Genomic DNA, 9,810 nt, shown 5'->3' on the forward strand with positions numbered 1-9,810 from the left:
CCTGTGCCCGGAGCACTACGTGGCCATTTCTTCCTCGGTTTTTGTTTTGGTTTCCTTGATGTGGGTTGGGTTTTAAGGAGTGTTACTAAAGTTTTGGGTTCTCTTCGTTTTGTTCCTTGCAGTGCCAGAGCCTACGAAGAGCTGCTCGAGCCAGCCCCAGCCCGCCGGTGCCGGCCCCGGCGCTGCCACCAGCACCCCGCCCAGCAGCGGCCATGGCAAGCGAGCGCCTGCCAGCAGCCAGCCGCCCGCGGCGCCCCGTTACCTGCCTCGCGAGGTGCCTCCGCGCTTCCGCCAGCAAGAACAGAAGCAGCTACTAAAGAGAGGTCAGCCGTTGCCTGCGGGGGCTCTGACCAGTGCGAGCCCACCGCAGGGTGCCGGGCCCGCAGGGGTAAGCCCCCCTCCCCTCCCCGGAGCCGGAGCGCAGCAGCACCCCAGTACGCTCCAACCAGGTAAACACACACAGGACAAGGCACCGCCCTCAGCGCCGCTGCCCACTCGCAGGACACACGGACTTCGGTCCACATTCACGATGGGCATGTCACGGAGTCAGCAGCCAGCCAGCTTCCTTTATGTTGGCTTTTAAAGTGCAGCCCTGTTTTCGCCTACTTGTTTATACGATTTCTCCTATGTTTTCAGGTGGCACTAGCTCCGTCAGCTAGGTTTGGTTTGTTTCTCCCCAGAAGCTAAAGGTCTGTACGTGCATCCTTGTAAGTCTGAGAGGGCAGGGCCCCTCCGTAACCCCTTCCTGCCCGGGCACTGGGCTGCCCGGGGTGTGCCCGCTCTGCAGGGAGCCCACCATGCCTTTTCGGGGCTCGGGCTTTCTAACTTGTTCAGACACTTGGAGCCAAAGCCACCAGACCTCAGGCTTGGCCCCCGCGGCGTCCAGGGTCCCGAGACACCCGTTTCCGGCTGGCGTCCTTCAGGCAGCTGGACACCGGCTTTCTCTTGGCTCGGGGCGCAAGCCCCACTCAGTGGTTTGCTTTCCAGCCTTCAGGCTGCTGACAGCTCTCGTCCCCTCTTCTTGTCCCGCCTTCTTGACCTTACTGATGGGCTCAGACTTAGGGAGGCTTTTGGAAGAGAGCAAGGTCCGTGTGTGCAGTGGCCACATTTCTCATCATTTCCTTAAATCTTTCTGTTGCAAACGATTTAGCAGTTGGCACTGGGTCTAGCGTGAAAACCACGTGTGCTGATGGTGGTGACATTCGGGTCTGTCATGAGAGATGCAGGGAGGTTCTTGTGCGAGGTTGGGATTTAAAAGAAACAGGTCACAAGTTAACATTGTTTTCTTTCATGTGCTGCCTTTTAATACGGAGAATAATTCCAACATGGCTTAGAAGTATCTCTAGCATTATTTCTCAAAACTCTGACTCTGTGGTACATTGGAAACAAATCTTTTTAGACCGTTTTGCCATGTCTCCTCAAATAGTCTTGACCGACTCTCACCTGCTACATTCCCGGTAGAGGGGATGTAGGTCCGTGGTTGTCAGCAAAAAGCAAGGAAGAAAAGAAACTATCAAATGTAGTCATTGGCCAGGAAGGTAGTCCCGTCGACTTCGCTGCAAGCAGTTATAATCCAACACCGGTCCTCGCCAGCCGAAAGGTGGTCCTCGGGAAAATCTTCACACAAGCGGGGAGCATGGGGCTGTCCCTACATAGCTGACGGTGCTTATTTTGAAAAACTGAAAAAGAAATGGAACGCCTGCTTCCTTCAGGGCTCACCCCGTTGTTACTAGACTCTGGCGGTGTTGCATCCGGGCACTCCCCAAATGCCAGTGGTGCGAGATGTCCCTAAGATCTCCGTAGAGAAGTCGGAAATGAAGGATTGTTTCAGATTTGGACACTGGAAATAGTATTCTTTATTATAGTATTTGTCTCTGTAAATATCTTTCTCCAGAAGGCTTCTTCTAGTTTATTATGCTTAAAAAAATAAGAGAGTAAATCCGTCAGCATTTTCTGTAAAACATCTCAGAAAGTGGAATCAACTCTATTAATAAGATAAGAAATGACTGGTTTCCAGCTGCTGAACAGAAGTCTTCGTTTTAGACAAGTTTCATCTCTTTCCCAGCAGTCGCTGGTGCCATGGCCACGTGAACCTTTCTGACCGGTTCGGGCGCCCTCGAGACCCGCCCTGCTTTCCGAGCTGCTGCGGCGCGGGGCCTGGCTTGCCCTCACGGCCCCATCTAGTCCGCGCCCCCCTCCTCGTCCACGTGGCCGCTTCCCATCCCAGCCAGGCCCGTGTCCGCCACATCGTCTCCTACCCGCCCAGGCGCCACGCACTCCACCCACTCCCCACCCCGCCACCGCCACCGCGCAGCCCCTTCCCTGCTTCCGCTGTCTCTGCTCCCTGCCTGCATGCACCACCTCCTGTGCTGGCACGCTGTGCCCCTATGTTGTTTGCTGGCTACTCGTAGAGTCTCCCCTCTCTGTTAAATTGAAAGTACCCTCTAAAGAAGGCTTCTTGGGGCGCCTGGGGGGCTCAGTCCGTCAAGTCTCCGACTTCAGCTCAAGTCATGATCTCACCGTTCGTGGGTTCAAGGCCCACATCAGGCTCTGTGCTGACAGCATGGAATTACTTGGGATTCTCTATCTGTCTCTCTCTCTCTCTCTGCTTCTCCGATCATGCTCACTCGCTTGCACTCTCTCTCTCAAAATATATACACTTAAAAAAAATTCTCTTTTTAAAAAGAAAGCTTCTCACTTTCTTTCAGATGAAAAGAGCTCTGCCCAGGGGGAATGGCCCGGCAGCTGTCACTGGTCACACCCCCAGCTGGTACTTAATTCTCCCCTAAAACCAGAAGTCTGAAGCTCTCAGGACCTCTCACCGCTAAGGTCCTGTCCCTTTACGCTCTGACTCAAACACAGTTTCCAGAGAGCTGGCTTGATTCGTCAGTGGAGGCGCTGCTGGCACCGCGCCCCGGGCTGTGCAGGCATTCGCACAGGGACTGCCGGTCAGGAGCCGAGTTGGCCGGCCCCGGGCCCAGTCAAGTTTCTAGACCTGTGACCTCCAGTATGATCTTGACCTAGTCGCTTTCACTGCCTGTTTGAGCCCTCACCTGTGACCTGGGGGGACCCCTACTTCATAGGACTCTTGAGGGCAAGTTACTTGCTCCATGCTCGCCAAAGGACCTCGTATACAGTAAGTGCTCCTGAAGTGCAGCAAGTATGTACCCATCTTTGAAATGCTATGATGGAGCAGCAGTTGTATCTTAAACTCGCCAAATCTTTAAATGAGTTAATTCTGCAACAGCACAGTAAAGCTCTCTGGTCCTTCCGTGACCTGTGTACATTTTGAAATTTCAGCTGTCTTTCCTAGAGTTGAAGCATTCTATAAACTTTTCTTTTTCATGCTGCACATTACACGCTGGATTCATATGCAGGTGAAATCCAGACGAGTGGCCACGTTTTCTTGTTGCAAAACTTTTCTAGATACTGCCTCAAGGAACAACTCGTGCAGCTTTTATTTTAAGTAACACATAGATTGTCATTGTGTTTCATTGTGGATGAGCAGCTTTCCGCTCTGTAGCCATACCTGCATGGAAATGAAAAATGCAGTTTCACTCATTATTCCATCCCTCCAACTGTAAGGTTAAGGTTAAACGTAAGAATGCTTGGTCAGGGAACTAAGATTGAGTTACCCGATCAGGGAGTGGGTGTGTGACTCATCCTTAAGACTTTAAGAGCAGGGGCGCCTGGGCGGCTCAGTCAGGTTAAGTGTCCGACTTCAGCTCAGGTCATCATCTCACGGTTCATGGGTTCAAGCCCCACGTCGGGCTCTGTGCTGACAGCTCAGAGCCTGGAGCCTGTTTGGGATTCTGTGTCTCCCTCTCTCTCTGACCCTCCCCTGCTCACACTGTCTCTCTCCTCTGTCTCTCAGAAATAAGTAAAACATTAAAAAAAAAAAAAAGACTTTAAGAGCAGACCATTTCTCATAAAAAGAAAAGTGGAAAGGGGTTATTTGAGCCCAGCATACCAATTTTTGTTTTTTCCAGGGGTACCAGTATGTGGACTCTTTTTTTCCCCCAAAAGGTTTAGTGTGGGGGCACCTGGGTGGCTCAGTCAGTTAAGCGTCCAACTCTTAATCTCGGCTCAGGATATGATCTCACAGTTGTGGGATCGAGCCCCACGTCGGGCTCTGTGCTGACCATGCAGAGCCTGCTTGGGATTCTCTCTGCCGCTCCCCTGCTCATGTACGTGCACAAGCGCACACGGTCCCCCGCCCCCCATCCCTCTCTCTCTCTGCCTCTTCCCTCCCACCCCCCACCTCAAAGTAAATAAACTTAAAAAAAAAAAAAAAAGGTTCAGGGTGATTGGCAAAGATTAAAGAAAGTTATAAAATATCCCTGGAAGGAATTGGTGGACTTTGCATCGCCTTTATCAGGGCTCATAGGTTTAAAAAGCTAACATGGTGCAAACCTGCCAAAATTAATGAGCATCCTGGTCCCCTCCAGTGCGTGCGAGTGCTGGCCCTGTGCCTGCCTCCTCCGTGGGGAGGGGCCATCGCAGTCCTTGCTGGAGTAAAGTCCTTGCTGGAGCGTCCGCTCCGGTCCACAGAAAGGATTTCCGGGGGCCAGTGAGCAGTGGGGGGTGTAGAAGTGGGAGTGTGTTTAAAGAACTGAAAACTGAAGGCATACGTGTCTGGGCCCAGCGAGCACAGATGACTCTTCTGTACTGTTGTGTAAGGCAGCAGCGGTGTGCGGTGAGAGACCCAGCCTGACGGTGGTGTTTTTATTCAGTCTTTTCCTTTATGTTCCATGTGCTTCTGAAAAGGGCATGTCAGTAGATCAGTCCGGCTCTTCTTAAGTTTCTTTATGAGTCACCTTGTAATTACATTAACCTGTCACACGGGTCCATATGGAGAAATTGCAATGCCAGTTTTTGCCATATTTTGACAAACCGATACACTAGCTTAATACTTTTTCACTGTCTCTTTCCTTTTGTTCCTCCGTCAGAGCGTGTAGGCAGCAGTCCCACAAAGCCGCTGGTACGCCTCTGACGAGGGAGAGGCTAACCTTCCAGAGTGTCTTCTACATTAAGTCACTGGGCAAAACACGTATTGGTGCCTACTAGGTATGGGGAGGTCTGGGGGGATGGCGTGCCCAGTAGTAGATAACTGTGACTGAGGATGGCGGCCTGCCAAGGAAGGCTTTCTTTTCTTCTTTTTTCTTTTTTTAATTTTTTGTTTATTCTTGAGATTGAGAGAGACAGAGCATGAGCGGGAGAGGGGCACAGAGAGAGAGGAAGACACAGAATCCAAAGCAGGCTCCAGGCTCCGAGCTGTGAGCACAGAGCCCGACGCAGGGCTCAAACTCACAGACCACGGGATCATGACCTGAGCTGAAGTTGGATGCTCAACCCGACTGTGCCACCCAGCCACCCGAGGAAGGCTTTTTGATGCAGACGACATGAGCTGAGTGTCTGATTAGCCGGGAGAGGGAGAGGCGGGGCCTCTGTGGGGAATGAAGGCGGTTCCATGCGGCTGGGGGGCAGCAAGAGGAGATGGGGCTGGAGAGGTGGCTGTTAGGAAGTATAGCAGTGAACTAGCACACAAACTTCCTGTGCCGACCGTGTCACATCTGATTCACATTCGAAGCTATCCCAGCACGTTGGTTTTGGAACTTGATAGGCTAATTCTGAAGTTCATCTAGAAGAGTAAAGGTACATAAATGGAACAGCCAAGAAATTCTTTTTTTTTTTATTTTTTAGTGTTTTTATTTATTTTTTTTTTTTGAGAAAGAGAGTGAGGGAGGGGCAGACAGAAAGGGACCGAGGATCTGAAGCGGGCTCGCCCAACACAGGGCTTGAACTCACAAACCATGAGATCACGACCTGAGCCGAAGTCGGACGCTTAACCGACTGAGCCACCCAAGCACCTCCAAGAAAATTTTTAAAAAAAATAACGAGCCATCCAATAGAGCGAATGATCCCCTAGTAATTAATTACAGCTGTGTGTTACTGGGGCCACAATAAACAAACTGAGGAAATGCAGTGGAGAGACTGGGGAAGACACGTGCATGGACACTGAGGTCAGCATGACGTGGCCCTGCAAACTCCAGGAGAACGGCGGCCCCGGTCGGCAGAGTGATAGGAAGCCTCACGCAAAAGAAACATGAAAACTGTCGGAAGCGACACAGGAGAACATTTCCGAATCATGGCCTGAAGTTTTCTCTTAAGCAAGAAGCCGTGCAAAGAAAGGCCGACAAAGTTGTGTATAAAAGTGACAGAGTTTTGTACGAGCCCATAAATAAAACCTGAGAGGAAATCCCAAGCATTCCCGTAAACCAACAAGGAAAACACCCGTTCGGTAGGAGAGTGGGCAGCGATTGTTAGCAGGCAGATCATAAAGCAACCTCAAGTGAGCCCTGAGCCCGGAAAGATGAGGTTATTTGTGGCCAGGGAAACGTAAAGGAAGATGAAAACCGCAGCAGCCTACCATTCCTCACGTACCAAATTGCCAAGACTTGAACATCTATTGTGGTAACGGTGGCACTGGTGACCAAGTGTGGGCCATTTGCTAGGTTCGAGTGTGTGACACACATTCACTTGTTTGGTCTCCGCAGCAAGACTCCGGAACCACTGCGCCCGGCCGGTGAAACGTGGGAAGGGGCAGCGGCCACTTGCTGCAGGCGGGAGTGGAAACTCGCGCAGCCTCTAGGGAGGGCAGTTTGGTAGAAATGATAAGCATTTTAGGCGGGCCTGTGTCCCCACCCAGCTGTTCTCACCAGGAGCCCAGCTGTTCGCCAGCCCTGCCTGGTGGTTGTCGGTCGTCCCCTGCCCGGCGGCCTGAGCCGGTGGTCGCTGAGTGGAGACTGTCAAGAGGTGCTGTGGACAAAACTCTTCGGAACAGTTAGAAGTGTAGGGAACATTATGAACCTTCCAGAGGCAGACGCCATGCTGTGCCACGTGGAGATAAAGAATGACCTGTGCCTAAGAACCAGCTGAACTTTTGCCCGTCTCCGGCCCTCCGTCGCGTGCAGTTTACACAGAGATACAAGCTGTGGGGGACGGGGACGGGCTCCTGCAGAATGAGACAGAGAGGCCAGCATTCCTCAGCCTTGGCTCCAGGCTCCCTATTTAACAGGCATTTGTCCTGAAATAAAACGTTGACCTTCTAAAAAAATAATGTGGGGGGGGGAATGGATTTTTTTAATACATGTATTATTTGGAGGGGAGCTCATTTAGCCAATTGGCAAAAGTTGTAACTGCTAAGATAAGTGGTAGTAGATGAATGTAGTGATTCACACCATCCAGGTTCCAGAAAAATGTCATTTTGTCATGTGATTTTCTAGGCAGACCATTTTTTTCCAAGTCTGCCACATAACTGTAGCTCGAGAGCTTGAGAGCTTTTATTCTTAAAGGAAAAAAAACCTCTTTTTCATTGTGCTAAAGGCAGCACAATGTATTGTTTTGGTGGCTGCTTCGTACATTTGTAAACAGAGGCTTTGATTAATATGCAGTACAGTAGTGTTTGCTACTTAGATCTTTTTTAGATAGAGGCAGGAAGGTAATTAAGAAGTTGGACACTTGCCAGTTTACATATGGGGCTCGTTTAGAATATTCTCGCCAGTGTTGGTATGCCAATGTTTCAGGGTTGTTTGGAGAGCGCGGGAAGGAAGAGGGACGCACAGCAAAGGCAGTATGGCCGAGCAGCAGGATTCCATGCAGCCGGCGGGCGCTGCGCCTCCTCCTCCTGGCTGGCTTTCAAAACAACAGAAGAGGGGCCGTGCTCCCTGCAGCAGGTCCTGAAGTGCAAACGTTGGTGACAATCGAAAGAATGTAAAGAGGAAGGAAGATCGGTTTAGTGTCAGCTGCAATTAGATAATCAGAGCGTTCAAATCCCCTGGTGGGTGCCTCCCCCCGCATGGAAGGGGATGAGTCTGATCCCTCCCGGAGCGGAAAGGGCATTGCCGGCCCCTGGCCCGCGGGCGCCGCAGGTTGCCCGGCCCGCAGGCCTGCGCCGGAGGGTCGCGGCGGCGCGCGGCCGACACGGTGGAGCCGCGCGCCCCGGCCCCGGGCCGCCTCGCACGGCAGCGTCTCCGGCCCCGGCCCGCGCCTGCAGGTACCCCACCCCCGCCCCCGGCGGCGCCCCGGGAAGGAAGGCGGCGGGGCGGCCGCGGCTCCGCTCCGCTCCGAGTGGATAAAATGGCGTCATGGCCACCCGCTGCGCGCAGCACCTCGGCCGTGGCCGTGGCCGCGCGCCGGGCCTCCCGCGGCGCTCCCGGCCCTGCGAGCTCCCTCCCTCCGCCCCCCGCGAGCTGCGGAGCGCCCAGCGGCCTGCCCCGTCCCTGCCGTGGCGCTGACAGGTCCCTAACCCGCCCGAAGCCCTCTCCCCCACCGCCCCCACTGCCGCTTCGCAGAAAACACAGGCCCAAAAGCTGACGTGTGGACACTTGGACTGCTGTTTCCAGCAAACCTTTTACTCCGTTCTGCATTTCACAATTCCTGGTGTTTGTGGAAGTGACAGAGGACATGTTTAGAGTGTGTCCCGAGATGGAATTGTCAGCTCAGGGTGCTTTCTCCGCCGGATTCTGGCCCACGGTAAAGGCTGGGGGGTGGGGGTGGGGGGGCGCCTCTGGTTTCGAAAAGCTGAGAACCGTTGTTAGGACGAGTGGCAGGGAGTGTGTGTTCTCGGTCTGCGTTAGGAAACATTCTCAGCTGCGGAAAGCGTTCGGAAGTACTTCCCTGAACGTATGGTTTACTGTTTGATCATTTCAGCCCTGGGGACTTTGGAGAGGAAAGCACCGCGCTGTTTGTCAGTGTGTCAGTGCTAGTACTGACTAAGCGCTCTGCTCGTTGCCGAGTGCATGGTCCACACTTCCCTACCTGATGAATCTGATACCGCATTGAAACGTTGCCTACTCTAGCTTCTGGAAGCTCTTTGTTAAATACTTGAAAATTTTATATTTATATGGTAACATTTTGGAATTTTTTTTAAAAGGAAGCTTTTCTCTTTAAATCATGCTATTGTGTAATCCGTTTTAATTTAACTACTTAAGGCAGTTACGTTACTTAGATTTTTATAGAGACATCTATTTTTAGAATGTTAACAGCAGAAGAAAAGAGATTTTAATGTGATAGACAAACTTCGTTAGATTTTTCTTTTTCTGGCTTCTTTTAGGGAGAATTATTTTGATAGAATGGTAGAGTGGAAGGGGCACTAGTTGCGGGTTTCAGTGCAGCCCTTACGTTTCCGAGTTTGACCTCCCTGAGCCTGTTGCCCCATCTCTAAAATGGACTGTTGAGCGTCCGTTAATTCCGTGAGGGGAGGGAGGTACTTGGAATTTCAAAGTGCCCTATGCTGTCTGACGGCCATGACACCTGCTTTTGTACTCTCAGGCTTGTGGTCACAGGCACGTTAGCCCCCCAGAGCCCCTGGGCGACGACCTGTAAGAGAATCCAGTCTCCGTTCGCTCCAGAGCTCTCAGTTATTCCCCGGTCCGGCTCCTACAAGTCAGTCGCTTCACACGCTCTTTTTCACACAGTTCTCTCTGTGAACTTGGGTTTCTGAAAAGCATGTTATTCAGATATTGTTGACGTCTATAAAGTTTTCTCCAGAAGAATGGTGTGCCTTCAACATAAAGAGAATAATGGCCTTTTTACATTTTCATTTTTGGAATAAATTCTCTTACAAAATATGTCGTGCGGGCACCTGGGTGGCTCAGTCGGTTGAGCATCCGACTCTGGATTTGGGCCCAGGGTCGTGGGATGGGGCCCCGTGTAGGGCTCCACGCTGAGCACAGAACCAGCTTGAGAGCTCGCTCTCTCTCTCTCTCTCTCTCCCCCGCCCCTCCCCTCTCCCCCCCCCCCCCCCCC

At 52.1% G+C, this 9,810-nt stretch overlaps 1 protein-coding gene across 2 annotated transcripts in view; it reads left to right on the forward strand.

The window, feature by feature from the left end:
- TNRC6C (trinucleotide repeat containing adaptor 6C) overlaps window positions 1-9,810 on the forward strand; it is an 88,633-nt gene that overhangs the window by 18,045 nt on the left and 60,778 nt on the right. Inside the window, exon 3 of one of the 2 annotated variants that reach the window (XM_039226593.1) lies at window positions 123-449. The gene's annotated coding sequence lies outside the window, so the exon portion shown is untranslated. Of the gene's footprint in view, window positions 1-122; window positions 450-8,037; window positions 8,057-9,810 lie in introns of those variants that run through there. The other variant, XM_039226597.1, reaches the window with a different exon arrangement.

Source organism: Hyaena hyaena, unplaced genomic scaffold, assembly GCF_003009895.1.
Source record: "Hyaena hyaena isolate Hyena2069 unplaced genomic scaffold, ASM300989v1 scaffold_21, whole genome shotgun sequence".
In the NCBI taxonomy this organism is placed as follows: Eukaryota; Metazoa; Chordata; class Mammalia; order Carnivora; family Hyaenidae; genus Hyaena; species Hyaena hyaena.